General features: G+C 39.8%; 1 protein-coding gene and 1 long non-coding RNA gene across 6 annotated transcripts in view; one reads left to right on the top strand and one right to left on the bottom strand.

Moving 5' to 3' along the window:
• The window catches only part of gtdc1 (glycosyltransferase-like domain containing 1), a 369,108-nt gene that overhangs the window by 324,561 nt on the left and 17,046 nt on the right, over positions 1–27,501 (bottom strand). The window lies entirely within an intron of this gene.
• On the top strand, positions 16,988–24,165 carry LOC134346229 (uncharacterized). The gene is made up of 3 exons (XR_010017876.1): positions 16,988–17,080; positions 21,677–21,822; positions 22,257–24,165. It is a non-coding gene; the product is annotated as an uncharacterized LOC134346229 (long non-coding RNA).

Raw genomic sequence — 27,501 nt, 5'->3', positions numbered from 1 at the left:
TTTGATTCCAAACAATTGGTTTATTGATCATGGTGCCAAGCTGTATGGGTCCTAATGCCCTTCCCTTGGACAACATTGGTGTCGTGGAGAGGGGTAACTTGCAGCATGGACAACTGCTGGTCTTCCATACAACCTTGCCCAGGCCTGCGCCCTGGAGAGTGAAGACTTTCCAGGCGCAGATCCATGGTCTCATAAGACTAATGGATGCCTTTATTGATCATTACAGAATGTCTCTCTGGTGCTTCCCAGTCCCTCCCCTCCACATTCCCCTTTTCCCAACCACAATTCCCCTCTCCCACTCTCAGTCCGCAACAGAGACCCATATCAGAATCAGGTTTATCATCACCCACCCATGTCATGATTTTTTTCTTTGCGGCAACAGTACATTGCAATACATAAAATTACTACAGTACCGTGCAAAGGTCTTTTGCACTCTAGCTATACATATGAGTCCAAGACTTTTGCACTGTACATGTCAGTAACTGCTAAGAATTCTATTTATGAATAATCCTCAGCAATGCTATTCTCAAATTGTCCCATTCAAAATCATGAAATTCAACAGCTTCAGAGTCAAAAATAAGCAAAATCATCCTACTCAATTTAGACATGAATTTCCCATAAATACAATAACAAGAAAGACTGAACTTTTTGTTTTTAATGGCTTTTAAATCAATAATAATCAGTCAAATTAAATATCCTGCTCAGCGACCCAACCATGTCAGGAAACTTTCCAAATTATCCAACATTTCTTTTCTGCAGTGCTTGTGTGGTTGACATTAGCTATGAAATAGTGTGGTTAACATTTATTCTAAAGTGTACTAAAGTAAACAAACATTAAACAAGCAGCCCATTCTACTTAAGTGGGTGGCAGACTACCTGTATGCTGTTGCTATTGAAAACCATTTTTCCTATTCACTTTATCTAGTTCAGTGCACAATAAGGGCAATTCTCTCTCAAGAAGTAACTACTGAATCATTGACCCCTTACTCACAAGATACTGTGTGTCCTGTTCCAAAGCGCCTGTCTCACAATTCAGCTCCTTTCTGCAAAAGCCTATTAGTCTTCTGTTTAAACCTTCCAATTAGGATATTTCACCTGTTTTTCAACAAAAGATATTTTCCCCCACCCTTCATTATGCCTTCTGACTCATCTCAAGATACAAGAGCCTTAAGACTCACACTACCAGGTTCAAGAACAGTTAGTTCCTCAAGCTCTTGAATAAAAGAGGCTTAACTACAACACTTGTCCCATCAACAAAATGTTCCAACACCCAATGATCTCGCTTAGAGTCCTTAAAGTTATCTCATTATCTCATGTTCTCATTGCTTATTGCTATTTATTTATACTTGCATTTGCAGTTTGTCGTCTTCTGCGCTCCGATTGATTTTTCATTGATCCTGTTACAGTTACTATTCTGCAGACTTGCTAAGTATGCCCACAAGAAAATGCATCTCAGGATTATAGTTAGTGACATGTTGTATATGTACTTTGATAATAAAAGTTACTTATAACTTTAGAAATATTTTCATGTCTCCATCAATGTTGCTCAGGTGACGCAGATAATATGTGCTTTATATTATTGTTAACATTAACTTCACCCAATAAAACTTTCAAATCCCATCCTCTAGATGCTCTTCCGATTACCAAATCTAAAATTGTAATAGTGGCAAAATACTAATGAAATTTAGCTCAAGAGGTTTAAAATGTATTATTGTGAAATATTTAACTACAGGATATTTAATTTTGTTCTTTAGAAATTTCAATCAGAAAACCGCTTTCAGGCAATAAAATCAAAAGGCAGAAGAATAATACACAAACTGTCGGGTGCTCTGCACAGGACACCTCATAAATTATGGACTGATCGTGAAAAATGATACTCACCAATTATCCAAAAGGGAGGAAAAAAACTGGCAACTGGCTGAAAGATACCAACACCAGTGGTAAAAATGATCTTAAACTGCAAATGCATTCTTTAATTTTCATTAAATGGAAGAAGTCTACTTAAGAAAAGAGTAACACAGCTCCTTGGAAAAGCTAATAAGCCTTTTTTCACCAAATTACAAGCATCAAAATATCTACAATGCTATTAAACAAAAATTAATTTCCTACCCACTAAATGCTTTTTTTAAAAAATGTGCTTAATGTCTTTGGACTTGTGACTTCCTATCTCATGCCTCTCATTCTCGGAACAATTGCTGGAAATTTTCCATTTCTAGATACTACCACAGTAACCAAATAACATTTCTGCAGACTGAAAACTAATTATATCCTACAAAAACAGACTTTTCTCCCCTCAGTTTTGATAAGATTCAAACTAAAGGTCATAGGGTTATGTTGAAAGGTGAAATATTTAAGGAGAATCTAAGGAGGATTGTACGGAATATGGAACTAGCTGCCAATGGAAGTGATGCAGGTTCTGGGTGGTGAGGTACCGATACACGTCTACCAAAGGAGGGTTAAGGCACTCCTTTGCTCTTTTAGTCTGCAGGTCACCCTAGGACACCGTGCAGTGTCTGCTCAGCCACACCCCTCACCACCCCGATCAGGGTCACTTGAAGCCATGGGAGCAGGTGGTGGATGGTTGTATGAATAGCTGGCACATATCACAAGTCCTGGTTTGTGACCACTGATGTCAGGCAGACAATCTCTGAAGAGTATTGATAATTTCAGTGGTCACCCGTCTTGTAAAGTCACTGCCCAGAAAAAGGCAATGACAAACCACTTCTGTAGAAAAATTTACCAAGAACAACGATGGTCAAAGACCATGATCGCCCACATCATACGACATGAAACATAGTGATGATGATGAGCTGCAGGTTCAATTGTAACACTTAAGGGAAGTTTGGATAGGTACATAGCCAAGAGAGCTATGATCTGGTTGGAAGTAGATGGGACTAAGCAGAAGACCAGGCCACCATGGGCTAGATTGGCCAAAGGGCCTATTTCTGTGCTATGGTGCTCTCTGGGTCACTATTGTTACAAAGATAATTTATTCCTGCTTAATTTTTTTCCCCAGCCTTCAGTATTACATTATTATGTTCAAAGATCATCTAGGTGAGTTGGAGCACAATCAACTGTTTAACTTCTTCCTTAATCAGTTGCAATGACTTCTCTTCATATTCTTGCATGGTTACCTCTAATACTCCCCCAAGGAATTGTTCTTTGTTTTTAATTTCTCATCAATATAACACTTACTACAGCCATGATTTCTAACACAGTTTCACACTACACTAGCTCCACCTTGTTACTCCGTTTTTTAACCTGTCTACTATTTGTACATAGTATGTTTCTCTGGTTATGTAGTACTGGAGGCACAGACCTTTCTGCCAAGTAACTATTAGGCTGCCTTAAGCTACCATTTCCATTTGCAATTACAAAATCTGTTCCCCTACTTCCCCATCCTTCTTCCAGGGAACTTTCTGAAAATGAACTAAACTGTTCACTCCTAATGCAAAATAGGCTTTTGCCACATATCCTTGGCATCACTAAAAGCAACTATTACTTCAGTAAAATCACCAGCTCTGCCCTGCCTCTTTAGTTGCTGAAGAAGCCCTCAACCAATTTCTGGTTACTTCAAGGCTGGCTTATTCCAATGCTTATAAATATAAGATTGCCCGAAAATTCTCCTAACTCATGCTGCTAACTCTGAACTAATCTGCACTAACTTCTGGCCATTCACAATATATATCCTAGTTTTTTTTTTAAAAAAAGACTCATCTTCTGGCTCCTCGTTATTTACCTCTTTGAGTTTAACATAAATCTTTGCTTCACATCGTGGCCTCTCTTTAATTTCTTCCAACACTCCGATGAGCTAGAGGCCCTGCACTTCTTTATTTCTGGGCTCTTAATCAATTCCTAATCCCCACCTTCCACCAGTGGATGTCAAGTCTACTTTTATTTATTTTTTATTGAGATTCAGCACAGAGTAGGCCCTTCCAGTCCTTCGAGCTGTGCTGCCCAGCAACCCCCAATTTAACACAAATCATGGGACAATTTGCAATTAACCTACCAACCGGTACATTTTCGGACTGTGGGAGGAAACCAGGGCACCTATAGGAAACCCACACAGTCACGGGGAGAACATTCAAGTTCCTTATAGATAACAGCAGGAATTGAACCTGGATCACTAGTACTGTAAAGTGTTGTGCTAACCACTACGCTACCATGCCGTCCCTTCTGCTGCTAATGTTTTAAGCTCTGGAATTTTCTCAGATTCCCTCGATCACAATTTCCTCCCTCAAGGTGCTTGTTAAAACCAACCTCTTTCACCAAGGTCTAGGTAATTTCATCTAAAAATCTTTTTTAGCTCAGTATCAGATTTTGTTGACAATGCATCTGCAAAGTGCCTTAGGGCATTGTACTATATCAAAGGCGCTATATAAATACAAGTAATTGCTGGTATTGCTATATTTCTGTTTTTAAGTAATTTCCCTATCATTACACTACTGTAACACATCATTTACTATAGAACAATACATCCAAACTGTAAGACTATAAATTCTTCATGCTTGAAAACATATCACTAACCAACTTTTTTTTTACAGTAGCTTTCATTTATTCCTTACAAATTTGTTGATAATAGCAGGTTTTGGGGCTTTTATAGTATTTTCATGCAGAAATTGAGCTATATTTAAATGATCTGTTTTAAAATTAAGTGCCTATTTTCACAGGTTTAAACAGTTCTCAGCATTTGCTCAAAGGAATATTAGTGAGTCAACTATCCTTACCGCTTCCCCAGTGAACATGAGACATCTGTCCTTGTGATTCAGATTTCCACTCAGTCATCCACTCAAGACCATCTTTTTGTACAGGAGATAGTCTGCTGAAAATAAGCACTTGACATGGTGATGGCCAATTTAGACCACATGTCAAATAGTAAATACCCAAACGAAGTTGCAGTTAGACCTGTCTTGCCTTTTCCTTAAGTGCACATGGTGAAGACACAAGGGAGACATACACACATATGGTCCATCAACCTAGTTGGATCGCAGAAGGAAGCTCAGCCAAGCACAAGGTCGGTCAGAATCAGAGGTCATCTAGGAAGTTAAAACTGTAGTTTTTAATAGTTTTTTTTAAATTTCCCTACAAATGTACATAATTGAAACTGCCTGCTTCTAAAATTCCATTCAGTCAAGTAAATCATTTTAAGTATCCAGTAACATTGAAAGGTTTTAAAATCGCCCTGCTGAGAGGCTGAAATATATATGATGGCAAAACAGAGCAGGCCAGACCTTGCAGGCACTTGCATTGCTGCTTGTAATCACCTCATGTCCAATCTTACAAGTTGCCAATACAGAGGACCCTGAAGCATCATGTGTGGATGCAGTGTGGCCTGAGCAGTCGGGCTTTCAGATCATCAAAACACCTGAAAGTTAGACAGTAGCAAAACCACATCCCTAACAATGACAGCTGTCCAAACCACTGCTTTTTTTAATGTCTGAAAGTTTCTGACTTTTAAAAATCAAAAATTCCTAAAAATGAAATATGATTTAGCAAAATTTTATAACTAAGCTACATACTCAAAGTAGGTGCCTAATTGAAAGGCATTAAATAAAATTCTAATTACAAAGGAACTTGCTTTCACTTTTACTTATTCTTTAGAGATACAGCAGGCTAACAGGTCCTTCCACCCCAACGAGCCCACACTACCAAATTACACTCATCCGACCAACTGAACCACTAACCCATACGGGAGGAAACCGGAGCACCCAGAGGAAATCACCCCACACAGTCCCATACCCCATGATCACAAGTAGAATGTACAAACTCCTTACAGACAGTAGCAATCGAACCAGGGTTTCTGGCCCAGTTGTGTATCTAATATTTAATTAATGCATGTAAATATATTGTGCATATCTTGGGTATACATGGTGATTAAGTATTCTTGTTTAACTAATTCAGTGAGTTATATGTATAAATATGTGAATTGCACAAATCACCACACTACTCATGACATGTGCGCACCTCGCTTAAGAGTAAACTTGGAAGTTAGACCTGCATTTTGGGCTCACGTGTCTTCCTTTGAAGTAGTTTCATGTTTTGAAGTACAAAACATAATAAGCCCTGTAATAGCATTACACTAACCACTTCACTAACATGCCGACCCTGTTCTCCTCTCTATAGAATATGATCCTCAATGAAGTCATAGGGGCTCCTTTCCCCGAGTACAAGCCAGCCCAGAACTCAACCATTGAGCCTAAGTTGTAAAAGCCCATAAATCAGCTCCATTGTTTGCAGTGGGGGATGAAGAACGAGAAAGTAAAAGAGAAAATGGGGGATCAAGCTGTGGTGTGTTTTAACCAATCAAGTTTTTTTTTTAAATATAATTTTTATTGAGTTTTCAAAATGATTACATAGAATGATAATATCTACCCTCCCCCTCCCCTTAACCCTTCCCCCCGATATATACCCCTACCTGAAAAAAAGAAAAAAAAGAAAAAGAAAGAAGAAAGAAGATCAAGTTTGAGATGGCTGCCCTTGACCACACTTGTGTGGATGTCAAAGATTTTCTAGCATTGAGAACCACCAGCAAAGTTTGGGCAAGCATGTAAATAATCTAAGAGCAGGGTATTCACTTAACAAAGTGGTCAGTAACTAAAAGATGTATTTGTAAATTGATTGGTAGAACAAACTGAAAGATGAGAGTTTAAATTAATAAGAGCTGTGGGCCTGAAATTTACACTAAAAAGGTAGAAGAGAAGGAATCCCTGAACTGACTTACAGAAGTCTTTAGTGAGCAAGATCTGGCCCATTCTTTTCCGTTCATATTATCACATGCATTTCAACCTTCCAATACGTTGACTGACAATGCCTCACGAAGGCCAGCAGAGATGTGTAGCCTTTAAAGTAAAGTTTATTATCCAAGTACGTATATATGTCACCATATACTAACTTCAGATTCATTTTCTTGCAGGCATTCACAGCAGAACAAAGAAATACAACAGTCAATGAACTACATGCAAATACTGACAAAAAGCCAATGTGCGAAAGACGACGAACAGTGCAAGTAAAAACAAAACTACAAATAAACAAATAACACCGAGAACATGAGCTGTAGAATCCTGGAATGTTAGGCCACAGGTTGTGGAATCAGCTTAGAGTTGCAGTAAATGAAGTCATCCATGTTGGTTCTGGAGCCTGATGGCTGAAGGGTTCCTGAACCTAGTGGTGTGGGACTGGAAGCTCCTGTACCTCCTTCTCAATGCCATCAGCAAGAAGAGAATGTGGTCTAGATTAGGGGTTTGTAACCTTATATATGTCATGACCAATACCATTACATAAAGGGTCTGTGGACCTCGGGTGGGGAACCCCTGGCCTAGACGGTGGAGGACCTTGCTTCCTTGAGGCAGTGCTCCTTGCAGACGCGCTCAGTGACGGGGAGGGCTTTGCCTGTAATACACTGACCATATCTGCCACTTTTTGTAGGTTTTTCCATCCTTGGGCACTGGTGTTTCCATTCCAGGCCCTGATGCACCCAGCCAGGATATTCTCCACTGTACATCTATAGAAATTTGTCAAACTTTTAGATGACTAATTTGCGCAGACTTCTAAGAAAGTAGAGGCAAGGTCCTGCCACCTTTGTGATGACACTTACATACTGGTATCAGGACAGATCCTCTAATACGATAATGCTAAGGAATTTAAAGTTACTGACCCTCACTCACCACCTCCATTCCTCTAATGAGTGATGGCCATGCACATGATGGAACGAATACTGTCCTGTGTGTTAAGTTCCTGGGATTTTACACTGGTACACTCCCAGGTTACATTAATGCCTGATTAGATAATAGAAGTGCAGCAAACTCCTGAATGCATATCGCTGATAGGGGTTACGGGAATGAGAAGTGAAGAGAATAAATGTACTCATTCCGTTGATATTGTGGTAAGTCATTGATGCACTTCAGAGCAATTAGCAAAAGCAATGCAGATTCTCATCCATCAGGTGATGCCTCAGAAATAAATAGCAGTAAGCACAACTCAGGGCCTAAGACAAGCAAAAGGTGAATAAATACTAACTTTTCCTTTGTGCAACTGTCTCCAGTGAAGTTGCAAGCTGCAAGCTGCAATTCATAGATAAACCCGTGTATACCACAAAGGACTACAGCCCTTTAATGCTATCACATCAAAATGACACGCTTTTGTTTCTGAGCATATCATCCAATACAAATCCTAGTCTATGAATTTACTCAGTTTACAGATCAACATACCATAAAACAAACACACCAGTAATTAAACTTGCACATTCTGTTCTCCTTGATGTTGCTACACAGCAATAACACTGCAAGATGTTTTAACATTTTCATCTGTGCAGGATATTTTTTTGCAAACAACATCCTTTGTCTTGACGGTTTTCTAGTTTTAATGGACTTATTCTGCGTATATTTACAGTACAGACTATTGCATTTTTCATTGCATGAGAGGATTCTTTCAAGGTCTAATCGATACAGTTTGTGCACTGGACTCTGTAGTTCGCTTTATGTGTTTCTGGTTTCTGGCTGCTATTTTGATTGGGGTGGACAGGCTCTGCATCCTGCACTAAACAAACAACACAACATGTCAAACTGAACTGAGCTGAACTGAATATTGCTGGACTGTTTCGTTGACTTTGTGGTTTGATGTTTTATATTTTGTGTTTTCACTCCTGCTTTTGCCGTTTGTACGATTCACTTTTTGCGCCTTGGGGGTTTGTTATTTTTCCTGCGAACGGGTTCCTTGGTTTTCTTGGTTTCATGGCTGTCTGTGGGAAGGCAAATCTCAGGGTTGTATATTATATACATACTTTGATCATAAATGTACTTTGAATCTTTCCCTATCTTTTCACCAAAACAACTCGAACCAAAAGCAGATGGTTACATTTGTTTTTGCAACCCTTCTGCATCCTTTATCATCTCTACAGAAATTGATATGGTTGAGCGTTCTAGTCTCAATATCTATTATCCAGATGAGAGTGCCCCATCTGACCTTAATCATAATAGTCTAAATATGACAGAACATCTCCAATAACAAATTATTTTTCTGCCGTCTGAAGTGCCTCAAACAACACTTCTTCCTTTTCTGCAACTAACTGGAATTGATAATATTAACACCTGATAGGAAAGGCTTGCATGCAGTTCCTAGAAGGGCTAATAAATTCTTAAAACTGCTCTAGGTGTTGGTCTGAATTTTGGTAACTCTGGGCCATTGTGACACAAACTGAAGTGGCACAAAGTTACCACAACACAAGCTGCATGAAGCCAATAATCCAACACATGCACAGTTCTTTTTCTACCCCTTCTCGTAGAATTTCATTGATATAAATTGGCAGCCAACACACCTGCTAGTTTGATTCTTTATCATTTTCTGGAGTCCATATCAGCAAAACACTCCATACATTCACAGAAGTACTTTTGCCACCATTTCCTTCAGTTTCTGCCAGAGCATTACTCCTCCTCCTTCCCATGCCTACATCAGTTCACAACACTGAGCCTCCTTCCTTTCCAGACTCTCTCCTTCCCTTGGCTCTTTTTGTTCCTCCTGCATTTCAAGGTAGTAGCTGTTCCTCCTTTAAAATGAGGTGAAATTGACACTCGTCTCCGTTCTCCAATGAGAATACACACCTCAGTAAAATAATAAACCAAGGCATAAGCAATTAGATTGGGATAACAGACTGAATAGATTTTTGTGGCCAGAACTTTTCCACAGAAGGCAATGATGCGAAAGGTATTGTCAACATACTTGTCCTCACTGTGATGGACTAGGCCAAATCCAGATTGGATTTGGTAGAGGCAATAGAAGTTTTATTTAATTATTTATTCAGATCAAAGTTCAAAGTCCATTCATTATCAAAGTATTTATACAACCTTAAAATTTGGCTACTTACAGGCAGCACAAAACAAGAAACCCAAAAGAACTCATTTTTAAAAAGATCAAACACCCATTGTGCAGGGAGAGAAAAAACAAAATCGTGCATACAATAAAAGCAAGCAAACAGCATTCAGAACTACAGTGAGGCCATACACAGGAAGCCAAGAGCAGCTGGAGCAGGCCCACAGCAGAGCAAAATATCGCGAAGCACGCAGACACTGGAAGATAAAATGTGGAATCAGCCGTTCCAGAACTTTGAGCCCAAATTCCCAGCAATCCCCCAATTTAACCCTAGCCTAATCACGGGACAAGTTACAATGACCAATTAACCTACCGACTGGTATGGGCTTTGGACTGCAGGAAGGAACCGGAGCACTTGGAGGAAACCCACATGGTCACAGGGAGAACGTATAAACTTCTTATAGGCAGCAGTGAGAATTGAACCCCAGATGCCTGTACTGTAAAGTACTGTGTCCTCTACTATACTATTGTGCCGCCCCCTTTCTTGGACATAGCATCTACATGGTTGGTCCAGGACAGGGTACAAGTGATGCTCACTCTGGGAAACTGAAACTGTCAAACCTCTTGACCTCAGCAACATTGATGTAAACAGGAACTGTGCTCCACCCCACTTCTTGAAGTCAATGACCAACTCTTCTGTTTTGCCCACCATGAGGGAAAGATTAGTCACCATGTGACTAGGATCTCTATCTCCTTCTTCTACTCTGGCTCATCACTGAGACATGGCTCACATCATCTGCAAACTGACAGATGAAGTTAGAGCAGAACCGAGCCATATAATTGTGAGCGTACAGGGAGCAGAGTAGCAGGCTAAGGAAGTAGCTTTGTGGGGCACCTGTGCTGAGAATATGCCCAGCAGAGGTGTTGCTGCTATCCTTGTTGATTGTGGTTTGCTGATTAGGAAGTCAAAGTTTCAAATGCATAGGGCAGTGTCAATTTTTTTAAAAAATGGGTGTCTTTACTGTCCAGGTGCTCTAGAGTCAAGGCACGGTAGAGTAGTGGTTAGCAGAACACTTTACAGTACAGGCAACCCATGTTCAATTTCTTCCGCTGTCTGCAAGGAGTTTATAGGTTCTCCCTGTGACTACGTGGGATTCCTCTCAGTACTCTGGTTTCCTCCCACAGTCCAAAGGCGTACCTGTTGGTAGGTCAACTGATCATCATAAATTGTCCCATGATTAGACTTGGATTAAATTGGGCAATTGCTGGATGGCAGGGCTCAAAGAGTCAGAAGGGCTTCTTTCACGCCATATCTCAATAAATAAATGAGTGTAAGGCCAGGGAGATGATGTCCATCATAGGCATCATTTGGAAAGCCAGAGTTAAACGTGTGACATGACCAGCCTTTCAAAGCACTTCATGATAGTGGATGTTATTAAGACATCTCACTGTTTTATTTAACATGAAATTTGTCACGTTGCTGCAGCAGTCCAAATGTTATTTCATTATCATTAAGTGCTTCTTCTGAATGCATGCTCTTATTTAAGAAAGGCTATTCTTTGTATGCCAGATACATTTCACTAAATAAACCTCATGCTCGCCAACCATCTAAGTTTATATCAAAGATAAAAGTGAATTTCGAGAAGAGAAACACAAAAGAAATAACTACCACATAGTCTCATTTTTCACATCTAAAAACACAGCAGCACTGGAATGTTTTAGTTTATTTCCTGAATTCTAATACAGTAATTATTTGTCATAATGTCTCCTTCGGGACCCATAAGAAAGCAGTGTTATGGTGAAGGGCAAGTTGCAGTGAAGTACAAGGAACCTGCACTTGATAATAATTATTTAGCAAAATGACTAATTTACCTTATGATTTTTTGGGGGAACATTGCCTAACACTAATGATTCAAAAGCTTTTAGGGAGCCATAAATAACACACTTTATTTTGTAGCCTAGTGGTTAACCTAAAGTACAGTTACTGTAACGGGGAAATTGGCTGTACAGTAGGTCCTTTACTTTCACTTTCTCTTCCATTAGCCAGCATTTCAAGTAGCAAAAGAATATAATAACATATTCTGCATTTCAAAAACTTCAGTCATGTCAGGATTAAGCCCACATACATTTAAAAAGGGTAAGTAAATACATCACTTAAAAAAATTAATGTGACATCATGTGTTTAAGTAGATTCGCAATATTTTATATCCCTCAGAATTCCTACCAATTAGATTTCACAAATATTAATAGAAAAATTCACTTTCAAGGACTCTACAACTCACATTCTCCATATTTATTCCTCTTACTTCTTTTTGTACTAGCACAATTTGTTATCTTTTGCACATTAGTTGCTTCTCTCTTGATGTGTGAGGTTTTCCATTGATTCTATTGTTTTTCTTTATTTATTGTGAATGCCCACAAGAAAGTGAATCTTAGGGCAGCATATGGTGAAATACATGCACTTTGTTAATGAATGTACTTTAAACCTTGAATTTATACACTCAAATTTTTCAAAAAAGACTCACTAACTCTAATGTGTCTAGATAATTATGAACCAGATAGATATATTATGCAACAAAAGTTATGAACTAGGTAAAGAAAGCATAACAGAAATATATTAAGAATATAGTGATGAGAATAATCTCCTGCATCTTACATTGGATAAACTCCTCTCTATAAAATCCAATTAATTTTTCACAGTACAACTCACATAATCTGCTGTCCCATAGTTTCCTAGAACTCTCTTTCCTGGGTTCCCTTGAAACACAAGGACCCCATTTCCTACATTCCTTTTGAACACAATAGGGTCTTAAACGCTCCTTAAATTCACTCCCCCCCCCATTCCCCATGTTTCCTTTACACTCATTAGCCTGTTCCTATCATTCCCTTTTAACTCAACAGGTGGTTTGCTCCCTTTAAGCAAATCAAGACCCTGTTTTCTTTAAACTTATCAGGCTCAATGTAAATATGTATTACACTAGTGTGAAATAATTAATAAATGTGTATTAGAAAGTGCTGGAGTATTAACTGGACTAACATCCAACAGTCTAGAAGCTATCAGTCTGGCAAAGTCCTGGGGTGCTGAATTATTGGAGTGTTACCCTATCTCTAATATACCATGATCCTTGTATGCAGAATTTCTTTCTTACATACCTGCTTCTTGTCCTACTTAACAAGTTTAAATTTAAACAGATAGCAATATTTTGGAGTGGCAAAATACATCTGTATCCTCTGCCAAAAACATGAACTTTGAACTCGATCAAGCCTCTGTATAGGCAACAAAATAAGTTCTGCCAAAAACATGAACTTTGAACTCGATCAAGCCTCTGTATAGGCAACAAAATAAGTTTTGAAAGTTTGGCGTAAGCATATAAAGGAGATTACTGGCCTCATGCAGTTATATCAAACAGCTTGAGAATATATTTCAATATCCCCTGTGAAAAAGTTGCTGGTGCATCTATGTAAGTTTCTTAACAAGGGGCCCTGCTTTGGTGAAAGTGACCGATCCTCATCTGGTCCACAGGAAGGGAATATGAGAATTCTGGTGCATGTTCGACTATCAGGGTGCCATTAGTTTGCACTGCTATGCTAAACCAAGACTGTCCATATTCCGAATTAGATGTGAAAAACAGAGGTCATTTCAAAAAAAAGAGCAGGAGACTTATCTTCAGTGCCCCAGCCAGTACTTATCCGTTAATTTGACTGCAGGTCAGATTATTTGGTCTTTATCATATTGATGTTTGTGGGACTCTGCTGATGCAAATTAACTGATGCATGCCCTAAAATACACTTCAAAGTGACAACACTTGGGATAAGGCATTTTTGCACATTCTGAAAGGGGCTGAGATTGTGCTATACAACTGAATATCTTCACTTAAGATTTTAATTACATTTATAAAATCTCTACCACAAACTCCCAATTCAAAACAGAATGATCAAGCCCTACCACATACTTGCATGTTCTCATTCCTGGAAATGGTTTTATTATATTTGTCTCTGATCATACTTTTCACTTCTTAATAGGAAGTGGCCTTTTAGTGGCACCCACCCAAGACCTGTAAAAGTCAGATATCAGTCTTGGTGCATCTGCATAATCCAAAATACCCTCTTAAGCAATGGGATGTTCTCAATATCTGCCGCTGTTGGTTTTAACCATCTCCCTGCTGCTGTTGCTACTACTCACTCCAAGCGCTAAGATCTTAGAATGCTCCCAAATACCCAAGCATTCACTCTCTCATTGTGGGCCAAACCAAGGATACTACTAATATTGTTCCCAATTGAAAATTTCCCTCTCAAATATTGTATATCCCATTATCTCTTCTAAAGCTCCCAGAAATAGGCATTTTGGCTTCAATACCAGTGCTACATCTTCATTACTTGTGGGCATACTCAATAAATCCACAGAATAATATAACCATAACAGAATTAATAAAAGACCGCACCAAGTTGGGTGCTCAACCAGTGTGCAAAAGGCAACAAACTATGCAAATATAAAAAGAAATAATAATAAAAAATAAGCATTAAACATCAAGAACATGAGATGAAGAGTCATTGAAAAAGAGGCCATTGGTTGTGAGAACGTTTCAATGATGGGGCAAGTGAAGTTAAGTCAAGTTATCCCCTTTGATTCAAGAGATTGTGGAGAATGGTACATGCCACCATTCCCCACAGTCCTTCCCAACTTCTAAGATCCACCATGAGCAATTTTAGATCAGGCTTTTTTTAATTTGGAAAACCAAAGGAATAATAACTTTTTCGGATTTGTTTATAGGGGATTGTTTAATGTCTTTTACTCAGCTAGGGGATAAATTTGATTTATCCAATGTACACTTTTTTAGATACTTAAAAATTAGGAATTTTTTACGTACTTTTCTTCCAAATTATCCCTCCACTTATCCATCTAATATAATAGATACCTCTTCCAGGTTAAACCACTCCAAAAAGGATTAATAGCTACAATTTATAAATGGTTATTGAATTTACGAATGATACCCAACAATAAAATTAAAGCTGCCTGGGAATTGGAATTTCAAGAGTTACTTTCAGATAATCAATGGAGTAAAATTTTTCATTTAGTAAATAATTCATCTATTTGTGGCCGTCATTCCTTCATACAGTTCAGGGTAGTGCATCGGGCACATACGTCAAAGGATAAATTAGTCCATATTTTTCCCAGTATTAATCCTATTTGTGATAGATGTAATACTCAGGTGGCCACTTTAACTCACATGTTTTGGTCTTGCATAAAGTTGGGGAATTTTTGGAAAGATGTTTTTAAAACCTTATCAAAAGGGCTGGATCTGGATTTACAAACAAACTTATTTACAGCTATTTTTGGGATTATTCTATCGGAAGCAGGTTATACTCCTGCTTCCGCTTAGCGAACGATAGCCTTTTCAACCCTATTGGCTAGGAAAGCCATTTTACTAAAATGGAAGGACCCTAACCCTCCTACCGCCTTTTATTGGCTTTCCTCTACCATGTCCTGTTTAAGTCTAGAGAAAATAAGAAGTCGGACATTGGATATATCCTTTAAATTTGAAGAAATATGGCAAACTTTTATTCAATATTTTCATATGATCTGATTTTTATACTGATTCTCTTCCAGCTATTTTTTCAGAACCTTGGATTTGATCAGAGAGTCTCTCTTCTCCTGGTTTTTTTCTCTCAGGATGGACTGCCCAGTCCTTTTTTTTCCTGTTTAGAACAGTGGTTTTTTTCCCTTTTTTTTAAGATATAAAAATTTCTAATAGTCCTTCCTTTCTTCATAAATTGATAAGAGGACAACGAATTACATTTTTGTCTGCATTATACATTCTATATCAAATTTATACTTTGTAGATCAACACTATGTGTGATTCTGATATTGTTTATTTTACCTTCTGTATGTACTGTTACTGACATATATTCCAGAGATATTCTCCTCTTTTTTGTATATACATTTTTTAAATCAATGAAAAGAAAAGAAAGAAAGATCCACCATGAGCATCCACTTTACAAAATTAAATTAAAAATCACCTTCTTAATCCCAAAAATTCAACCCTTATCCTCTGTAATGTTAAACTTTACTCCATGGTACTTTCAAAATATTCTCTATAACTCAATGATTCTCGCACTTCCCCTATAAAATCCCAAGCTAGAATGATAAACATTAAATCTTACTCTAGGCTTTGCACACACCATTTAAACTGATGTTTCAGAATGAGGAGCTCTTCCAACATTCAAGCAAAAGTTCCTTGCACAACCAAAACCACCAAATGACTGTTCAGATTACCTTTCATCTCGCATGCTGTTAGTGAAACCTTACAGTGCAAAACTGGCATCATCTTCTTCACAAAATGTACTGTGGTTCAAAATACCCATTAGTTGAATGCTTTGAGAATGTGATAAGGTGCTGCTTAAATGCAAGTGTTTACCCTTTGTTTTCAAATCACTCAGTGGCCACTTTATTAGGTACATCTGCAAATATCTAATCAGCCAATCATGTGGCAGGAACTCAATGCATAAAAGCATGCAGACATGGTCAAGAGGTTCAGTTGATGTTCAGACCAAACATCAGAATAGGGAAGAAATGTGATCCAAGTGACTTTGACCACAGATTGATTGCTGGTTCCAGACAGGAAGGTTTATTAATCACACTTTCCATGGAAAATTATCACTACAATCAATAACCCATAATTTCCCTTTCAGAGGTGAGCATGTGAACCGCCTGCACGACCTGGCATTGTTGTGATGTGAACTGAAGTCTCGATGGTGCAAGACGGTCGCGATGTGGCATCTACCAGCTGAATTGAGGCAGCAGGACATGGGCCAGAGGGCGGGAAATCAGCCAACGTTTTGCCATTGCTGACACAGACCTGGAACCAATTAGAAGCAGCAGGACCAAGGAAAGGCAGGGCCAAGGCATTGGGACTCGGACCCGAGAGTGAGGAACAGGCTGATGTTTGACCGCTTTATGTGTGGGGCCAGATTGGAAAGGTTGGGTACAGGCCAATTCAAGGTGGCGGGGCCCAGGCCCAAGAGCATATTGAAGTGGCAGGGCTCGGTTCTGAGAGTGAGGAATGACCTGTAGTTTCGCTGATTTAAGTGCCAGGACAGACTGAAAAGGTCAGAGTACCAGGACTGGGGGTGAGAATCTTTCACAGCTTTGGAACAATGCTACTCAAAGGCCTCAACAATCAAACGAATCTCAACCCCAACTGATAACAGCTTATTCCACCAATAATTAAGAAATCCATGTCTGCGTGCTACAACAGCCAAAGAACAATCAAGCTAGGTGAGTAAATGGCAAGTACCATTCATGTTACAAAAGGGCCAGCAATCACCATCTCCAGGCATATCCCGAGGACATTCAAAAGTACTACCATCATCAAATTCCCCTTCACCAACATCATGGAAAACATTATTCTGCAGACATGTAAACACGGTGTCTACTAAAATATGCACGCACTGACTGAATAGTCTGCTGTAAATGGCTCCTTGGCTGAACAGTTCCCCCAGTTATAAGGCACAGCAGATATGCAATGGACATATTTCTTCATTAAGGCACATGGACTAGCTAGAAAAGATTCAATACCTCAGCCTGCTTTGTACTGGAAAATGCTATCTTTTGACATGTTTTAAGTTAACATCCATTAGATGACCGATAAACATTGAAGGTTTAATTTAAGGTGAAGCTTAATGTAATCTCAGGAAGGCAAGCCCATCTGGCATTGAGATGGTGATGGTAAACAAAAAAAAAAGCACAGCAATGTGAAACAGATCGAACTATAATCTAATTCAGCTATGGTTCATTTACACAGAAAAATTAATGTGGGTTTTGAGGTAACTGAGGAGGCCTATGTGGGAACCACAGATGGGGCAAGAGGAGCCTGGCGTTAGACTGAGGCACGTTGCACTCCTTCTGCATTTACACAAGCATTCTACATGGTCCCGACGAACAGGACAATCACAATACCATCCCGAACATTCCTTCTCCACTTTGAACGGTCAATGGCCAGTGATTCCAGGTGTCAGTGAAGATGCTGAACACACCCTCTAGTACTCTTCTCTGTCTATCTGGTAACCTCTTCCCAGGACAGAGTTCAAAATAGAATGTTTGGGCACTTGGCATTAGAGACACAGTCTTGGCATGACTTAAGGAGCTGACTTGAGTGTAACTGAGATTTTACTAGAACGTTGAACAGACCAGTCACTTCGGCCCATAATTTAGTGCCAATGTATACAAACCCACCTGACAATCAATCTAATCCTTCCCTCTTACACAGCCCATGACCCTCCATTTTTCTTACATCCATGTAAATATCACTATCACAGTCCCTTAAATATCACTATCCTATCGGCCTTTACCACCAACCTCAACAGAGTGCTCCAGGTAACTATAATCACTAACTAACCTCTTTCCTCCACTCACCTCAAGCAGATGTCATCTGACGTTGGCCATTACCACCCTGAGGAAAAAGATGCTGGCTATCCACTCTAACTATAATTCTCATAATCTATCAAGTCACCCCACAATCCACTTCACTCCAAAACACCCCAGCTTGCTCAACCTTTCCTCACAAGACATTTCTTTCATCTAGGCAATGTCCTGATAAAGCTCCTCTGTACTCCAGGCAGATCCTGGTAAACTCCTTCACTCTCTCTAACCTTCCATAATCAGGAGACGAGAAATGAACATAATATTCCGAGTGTGGTCTAACGAGGGCTTTATAGAGCTGCAACATTATCTCACAGCTCTTTTATTCATTCACCCATCTAATGAAGGCCAGTGCACCATAAGCCTTCTTAATCACTCGATCAATTTGAGTAGCAACTTTGATCAATCTGTAGAATTGGACTCCAAGATTGCTTGGTTTCTCTACATTGCAAGAACCCTGCCATTAACCTTGCACTCTACCTTTACGTTCGACCTTCCAGAGTGTATCACTTCATACTTTTCCAGATTGAGCTCCATCTGTCACCTCTCTGCCCAGCTCTGCATCCTGTGTATCCCAATATAATCTATAACCACCTTCTAAGCAATCCACAACATCACCTAGCTTCAAATCAAACTTATAAACCCTTCTACTTCTTCATCCAATACACACAAAAAAAAAAATCACAAACAGCAAGGATCCCAGAACAAATCCCAGCAGAACACCACAACTCATGGACTTTCAGGTAGAATGCACTCAACCTAATACCACACCCCGTCTTCTGTGGGCAAACCAATTCTGAATCCATGCAGCCAAGTTTCCATGGATCTCATAACTTATTGGATGAATGGATTAATACTGGGTATATAAGCTTGGGGCTTCTCAAAGTCCAACCCTACAGCCCCATTGTGAGAGGTAGAAACAGGTAAGGCCGGCTAACAGGGCTCTGGTGAAGCTGTGTAGACCAGGGCTCCGGACTGCAACTTTTTTCTTAAAGATGTGCCGGGTGCGTTCCAACTACCGCTGCACCACTGCATTCTTCGTGGCAATGTATCGGTCCGCGGCCTGGAGGTTGGGGACCACTGGTATAAACCAATCCCCTGTACAGTGGATACAATGGATTACAGAAACATTGATGAACTCCAAACATACCACCCACTTGAGAGGACGAGGAGACAGCTCGTTGATGGCATATGCAAGTTCAAATATATTAGCTTGGGAGGGGGACACTGAAAGGTCGTTCACTTATTCTAGTGAATTTGCAAGAACCTGTGGACATAACATTAATGCTGTCGACACTTTTATGTGCTTTGAGGATCCTGCTATAGTCTGTGGACATAACATTAATGCTGTCGACACTTTTATGTGCTTTGAGGATCCTGCTATGGTCTGTCAGACGAGTACAAATAATAGGACAGGGAAAAAATGATCCTAATAAGTGTAATGCAGCTCTCTGCCTTTTAATTCAAAACCGTGTGCTTTTTGTCTCTTAAAGGGTATCCCTTTACTAAGCCACATTGGATCTGTACCTTGCAACATAACCCATCAGCTCCCCCATCCTCTCAGCAAGCATTACGCCAGTAAAAGGACTTGATCTTAAAGCAACCTTTCCCTCCTTTTTCACACGTTGATGGTGATGGCTAATGTCATCCCAAAATCTCTCCAAGTGTCGCTCCCATGATATTAGAAGCAGTTGATTATCCAAATTTAGCAGCTTGTCCCTGCTTTCTCCCTATATCACTTAGTCTTAGCCATAAACAACAAATTTAACTCTGTAAATACATATTTAATAACGCGTCCTGTATTCCCTATGTCAGAGAATTCCAGGGATTCATCCCTCTGTGGATGACTACATTTTTCCTCATTTCAGTATTAAATGGCCTCCCCTCTGTCCCTCAGCTGCAGCCTCTGGCTTTTGGCCTTCACCATCTAGCTTGTTAGAGTCATACTTCACGGATGAACAATCGTTCTGGTTTTCGCAAGTCACTAATCCTGCCCCCCCCCCCGTTCCTTTCTGCAGGGATCTGTCAGTCCAGTTTCCAAGGTCCAACTACAATCTAATGCTTCACCAATGACTTGCTTTCCATTAAATTTGTGTGAAGTGGAGATGTTTGCTGTTGATTGCGTGGTGTTCAATCACATTCACAAATCCTCCACAAATTACCTTGACAACATTCACACACTGGCTCTTTGATAACATTCACAACTTTCCCACCATGAAGTGCAAGACAATGATAATTTTTTAACAGGGGTATAGTCTATCCATGGGTGGCGGGGTGGAGATATGTCTCTATCAAGGGAGGTGTAAGGAGCTCTTTCCCTCTCTTAGCCTGCAGGGTACCCTTAGGCAAGGTTTTTCCCACCTGCTCAGCCTGCCTGACCAGAGTCTCAGCAGATGGTGGATGGTCATATGAGCAGCTGATACATATCACATGTCCTGGTTACGCGACCACTGACGCCAGGTAGACAATCTCTGAATAGAAAGAAGGCAATTGCAAACCATTTCTGTCAAAAAATTTGCCAAGAGCAATCATGATGAAAGACCACGATCCTACAACTTAACACACGATGATGATAGTCTAACCACTTTCCTTTGACATTTAATGGCATTACCTTAGCTGAGCCTTCCACCATCAACATTCTTGGTCACCATTGACCAAAAACTCAACAGGAAAAGACAAATATAGTGTAGAAGAGCAGGCGAGAGGCTGAGTACTCTGTGGTGAGTGACTGACCTCCTGACACCCCGAAGTCTTTCCAGCATCTATAAAAATGCTTAGTCTCCGCTTGCTTGCATTACTGTGGATCCGAAAGGACACCAGAAGCTCAACCCTATCCAGGATAGAGCAGCTCATGTAATGAGCCTTCCATCCACCACTGTAGCGGCATATCTATTGTCTACAAACCACACTGAAGTCATTTTCCTAAGATGCAATAACAGCAACTCAAAGCTGAAGCTTCACCATCAAAAAGGACAAAGTTAGAAGTTGCATGAGGACACCACCAACCTTGCACCTCTCTCCTAGTTGTACATCATACTGCTACTCCTTCATCATCGAGTCTATTTCCTGCAACTCCCTAACCAAATCTAAAGTGGGAAAGACTGCACTGGAAGCATAGCCCCAGATTAAAAAGAAGGGTTGACACCACCTTCTCTGGGACAATTAGTGATGAGTATCAAATGCTAGTGATAGCACCAGCACGAACATTCCAAAAGAATAAAAGAAGATCATACAAATACTAATATGTGCATCTGAAGTTAATTTCTCTTCTGCTGGAAATAATTCAGAAGATGTGGAGCTTGGGTGGTGATGGTTGAGTTGAGTTGTTCTCTGATCTTGGCAATTTAACTTGCAAACTAATTAAAGTGGAGACATCATCAGTGCACTGTTGATTGTGGTGTGCCCTTTGCATACTTGGCCTTTATATACTTTTCAATCTTTATTTCTTTTCAGCTTTTTACCATTATTCACAGTTCTGCGTCCTCAACAACTACGGTAAAGATTCAGTCCACAATGTTGTGCCACCAGTGCCATTATATATTGCTGGAACAGGACAAGGCACAAGTAATTCTTCACATCAAGTAACGTACATTCAAGTGGTAAGCCAAAAAAAAATCACCACTGCTAAATAAATCAGTTTAAATGTCACACTTAAGACTTCTATAACTGGATGCTGAAGCAATCACTTTCATTCTCACAAAAACCTCTGCCGTGGTCCAGCTCATACACTACACTTTACTATTTGTAGAAATTACTAAGCTTCCTCCCACAAGTCAATTGGTAAAATACTCTGCCTATGTGAAATGGAGTCATGCAGTCAACCCAGGATTTTTTTTTTTAGTCAGAGCAGTGGGTTGAAAACCATACTTATGTAATGCCCCAGACTTATGAGATTTCCCTAGTCTATGACTATAATTCACTCTGCACTGATCTCTCTGTTGAGACAGCAGTAGACATGTCACAAATCAGAGCACTCATTAAACGAGGAGGAAAGAAAGATCATCAAAAGTAATAGACTGTAATTTCCCTTTAGACTTGGAGGCAATTCAATGTGGCAGAACCGAGGCAAGGTGAGGAAGACAGAGGTTCGATTGTTTTAAACACTGTGCCAAAGGCCAAATCAAGGCAGCGGGGTCCTGGCACCAGAGCAGACTGATTCAACTGAACTCAATGTTTGGACGGAGATGCAAGCGCAAGGCCAAATCGAAAAGGTCAGATACAGACCAAATCAAGGCGGCGAGGGCCTGGCCCAACAGTGTATCAAGGCAATGGAACCCAATGATTGGACGATGACTTAGGCGCTGGGCCAAATTGAAAAGGTCAGAGTGTCAGGGCCTGAGGCAATGGTCAGGCCATTTCAGATCGCTGCTCCACGACTCAGCTCTGCGTTGAACTATGAAACTCTTTGCAGACCTTAGTTCAGAACACTATTTGCTTGCAGTTACTGTTTGCAATACTGTTTGCACTGCTTTCTTTCTGCAATTTGGGTTTTCGATGGTCTTCCCTTTTTTAAAAATGTGTGTTCTTCTGGGATTCTTTGTTTTGTGGCTACCTGTTAGGAGGGGAATCTTCAAGGTTGCATAATGTACACGTACATACTTTGATAATAAATGTACTTTGAAGAAAGAAAGAAAGAAAGAATTACCCATGTTTCCAACTCTGGTCACCATGAGATAACCACTGTAAGCATTTCACACTTGTAAACAGCAGATGAGCACGAGATTAGGGCCTGCCATGATCCTTCAATCAAGGAATAACTGATGGTTACTCATTTTCTGCACATAAATATGTCACCAAGGAATAGAAACGGCAATATTATCTACTGCAATTACACCCAATGACTGTTGGCATCACGAAAAGAAGAATGGACAAAAGTAGAATTAAACAATAAGTCTATTCAGAGCAAGATTCCAAGTGATGTAATCAAATGATATTTATTAATCACTCAAGCTTTGTTCCAACTTGCTGATATCATCTCAACTACTTGACTCGATTAAAAACCCTGTAATTTAGAGGTTTCCATTATCCCCCACATAATGTGCAGGATTCTGTCTGTCCTGGTAAAAACAATCCGTTGTTTATTTGTTTGAAAGCAATCATTTCCTATCATCTGATAAACCACATACTTTACTTTTTTCCCCTCCAAAATTCCCTTTTTAGGTTAAAAAGTAAACACACGGATAAACCTCAGTAACGCTAACGATGGTGTGCACAAGTCACGAGATCTCAGAAGGAACAGTCGATAGCACCACCTTACAAAAATGAAAACAACATACAGTTGAGTTGGCCTCTGCCTGAAATAGTGGCCACTTTATTAGGTACACCTGCTTATTAATGCAAATATCTAATCAGCCAATCATGTGGCAGCAACTCAATTCAAAAAAGCATGCAGAAATGGTAAAACATTCAGTTGCTGTTCAGAACAAATATCAGAATGGGGAAGAAAAGTGATCTAAGTGGCAATGATCATGGAATGATTGTTGGTGTCGGGCCATATGGTTTGAGTATCTTAGAAAATGCTGGTCTCCTGTGATTTTCATGCACAACAATCTCTAGAGTTTACAGAGAATGGCACAAAAAACAAACATCCAGTGAGCGGGCAGTTCTGTGGGTGAAAACACCTTGTAATGAGAGAGGTTGGAGGAGAATGGCCAGACTGGTTCAAGCTCACAGAAGGTGACAGTAACTGAAATAAACATGTTTGGCAACAGTGGGGTACAGTAGAGCATCTCTGAATGCACAACACATTGAATCACAAAGTGGATGGGCTGCAGTGACAGGAGACCACAATTGTACACTCAGTGGCCAATAAAGTGACCACTAACTGACCACCTAAAGTGACCTCTGAGTACAAAATCTCAGATATCTGACAACTTTAATTATGATAAGCTGCACGTGATCGACGCTGTGGTGCCACCACGGCGATTATCGCGGGAAATTCATGTGAGTGCAGATCAGGGCAGCATTACACCCAACGTTTTCTTTAATTTTATAAATTTATCTATTTGTGCAGGCTATTGCTCTGTAACTTAGAACCATCCATAATAAAATTGCACATCTGTCAAACAATATGTTCTGAATTGACAGCAAGGAGTTAAAATGATTTATTTGTATCCTGAGCACAGATTACAATGTTATTTATCTTAAACAAAATTATATACTTGCATGTTTTCCTTACTCACTCCTGTTATTTATATTATGCACTCTGTATATCCACAGTAAAATTTCATTCAAGACTCTGATTACACCTATTTAATTTTGTTCCCTTGTAGCACATTGCAAAGTCCCATCCAACCTCCCACAAAATAGCCTCAAATCATTACTCAAAGATCACTCGCACTTATTTTGAGCACAACATTAAAATATCCATTATCAAATAACTTTCTATAAATCGTATGCCAATAATTGCCCGTGAGTGTGCCACTACACGACTGAAAAAGCTGCAGAAAGTTGTAAACTCAGCCAGTTCCATCATGGGCACTCGCCGCCCCAACATCCAGGACACCTTCAAATGGGAAAATCTCAAAAAAGCAACGTCCATCCTTAAAGATCCTCATCCCCCAGGACATGTCCTCCTCTCATTGCTACCATTAAGGAGAAGGTACAGGAGCCTGAACATGTCAGGAATAGTGTCTTCACTTCTGCCATCAGATTTCTGAATGGACAATGAACCCACGAAAGCTACCTCAGTATTTCCACCCCCCCCTTGCACTACTTAATAATTTTATACTTATCATAATGTATATCTTTTATTATTTTTGTAACGTACTGCTGCTGGAAAACAACAAATTTCACAACACAGACCAGTGATATTAAACCTGGTTCTGATTCATTTTTCCAGTCAATTGCTGTAGAATTAACAAACTCTACATTTAATTTTTTTTACCCTCCCCCTCCCCTCTTCTATTCCTTTTCACTTCTTCTCACCTGCCTGTCACTTCCCCCTAGGTCTCCTCCTTCTTCCCCTTCTCATATGATCCACTCGCCTCTCCTATCAGATTCCTTCCTCTCAGGTGCTTTAATTTTCCCACCCACCTGGTTTCACCTATCACCTTCTAGCTATCCTTCTTCCTCTCCCCCACCTTTTAATGTCAGTGTCTTCTCCCTTTCTTTCCAGTCCTAAAGAAGGGTCTCGGGCCAAAATGTTGACTGTTCATTTCAATAGGTGTTTACTGACCTGGTGAGTTCCTCCAGCACTTTGTGTTTGTTGCTCTAGATTATGTCCTCATTTTGCAACACACAAACAAGTCCACCACCATTCCCAACTTTTAACGCACTTCCAGTGGAGGTCATTGCAATAACATGAGACAACTTCACCAGGATGCTTGTTGTAAATATTGCCAAGAAATGCAACGCATTGCCCTCAAAATGATACAGTAAAATTCAATGTCATCAATACATTCTGAGAAAAAGATATTTTAAAAAGCTGCAGATGCAAAATACAACTAAAATTAATTACATCACTGCTGTACGGAAAGAGGCAAAGCTTCATTAGGTTGGTGCAAATATCTTGTTCAATTTAATGATAAAAAGATATGAGATGACAATATTTTAGCTTTCATTTTTATGATCCCTGCCAATGATTTTCCCCTAAAGGAAATGGGAGTTGGTTTTCTGAACATAGAGGAAACTATCAACTTACAGCAACTACATCCCATTCACAGAAGGGTTGCAGACAATTCTTGTCATTTTACACACTTGTGTAAAAGCCAAGCTATCAGAGGCTCATTCACTAATACTCGGCATTTGGAAGACAAAGGTCCCCCACCAACCTATCACAATCAAAATCAAGCTCTCAATCACCAGTGTATATACACACGTACACACACAAATAATTGCCCGTGTTAAGTAAGTTAAGTAAGTAGAGTAAAAGAAAGTAAAGGTAGTGCTCATGAGTTCAACGTCCATAGAGAAATCTGATGGCGGAGGGGGGAGAAGCTGTGCCTACTTGTTGAGTGTGTGCCTTCAGGCTCCTGTACCTCCTCCCGGATGGCAGCCCTTGTACAACTCTGACAATACAAGTTCATGGCAACACCCTGGAAATCACTGCTCATTTTTCATATACGGGGGCAAATGCCGACAGCAATGACGAAACTCTACATCAGTTTTGATACACCAGCACAGCTGTTGTTCAATTGAGGAACAGTGTTTAAAAATCATGTCAGAGTTGACGAAAAACTCATGGTCAACAAGCAGTCATGATACGCCCTCCAAGATGCTTCTAATATCCAGACCACTTTCAACAGGCACCTGACAGGACTGGAGAGACACTACGAACTCTCTCTGAATATTCTGTGAACTCACTGGAAAGATCTGTAAACCAACATCAGCATCCTCTCCAAGAGCAACATTCCCAGCACCAATGCCCAAAGAACACTTCGCTGGCTCCATGGAGTGACATATGTACTTCTCAGAGGGGGAGAGGAAATGGGCAAAATCCCACCAACTCCAGAGGATCACTAGGCTGTTAATACTCAAAATGGAGAAGTAGCATTCAAGATGGCACAGGGGACTTCATCTCCATGCATCAGAAGGCATAGACGCCCTGCGTTTTTGGCAAAAGGAATGCCTCATCATTTAAGCCACCTACCCACTCACCACCTCCTGCTACAACAGAGGAAGAGTCTACTGTTCACACAATAGGTTCAGTCTCCTCAGAATTTACAGACTAGACTTAAGTAAATCATGCTTAATTCTAACTGACTGCCGAAGGAAAAATCATTGCTTAGGTACATCACTCCTCACTTCTTCATCATGTGCAATTTCAGACACTAAACATTTATGTAGATTTATCAGGCTGGGGTTACACCAAGGACAATTGCATACAAAAGATGTTGAATAAAGAAACATTGAGCAAATGTGAATAATTTTCCCCACTGCCTTACTAAAGCACTCACAAAACCATGCCTCTGTCAAATTATCTGTGTTAATCTGGAGCTGAGCAGGAATAAAAATAAATTTGACAATATGAAGTGGTAAATACCTATTCATATACTCCCATCATTAATCTCTCAGAAACTCCTGTATCAGCTAATATTAAAAGTAATTTTAAAGTGCAGTGATTGTAATTTGATTCTTGAAGACAAATCATGACACTACGCTCACCATTTCATGAGTGACAATGAAACAAAAACCTAAATAGATTTTTATAGCACAAAAGGAAGCAATATTGCCAGGATATTTGTACTTCTGGTTCTTAAAACATTTTTTCCCATTGAACATTGCTTTGCTTCAGGATTTGTATGCAATACTGGCAAAGCCTGCATATTGGTAGGAGG

This window comes from Mobula hypostoma, chromosome 5, assembly GCF_963921235.1.
Source record: "Mobula hypostoma chromosome 5, sMobHyp1.1, whole genome shotgun sequence".
Classification (NCBI taxonomy): Eukaryota; Metazoa; Chordata; class Chondrichthyes; order Myliobatiformes; family Myliobatidae; genus Mobula; species Mobula hypostoma.
Note: the sequence above shows the minus strand (reverse complement) of the source record. Positions and strands in the feature narration are given on the sequence as shown.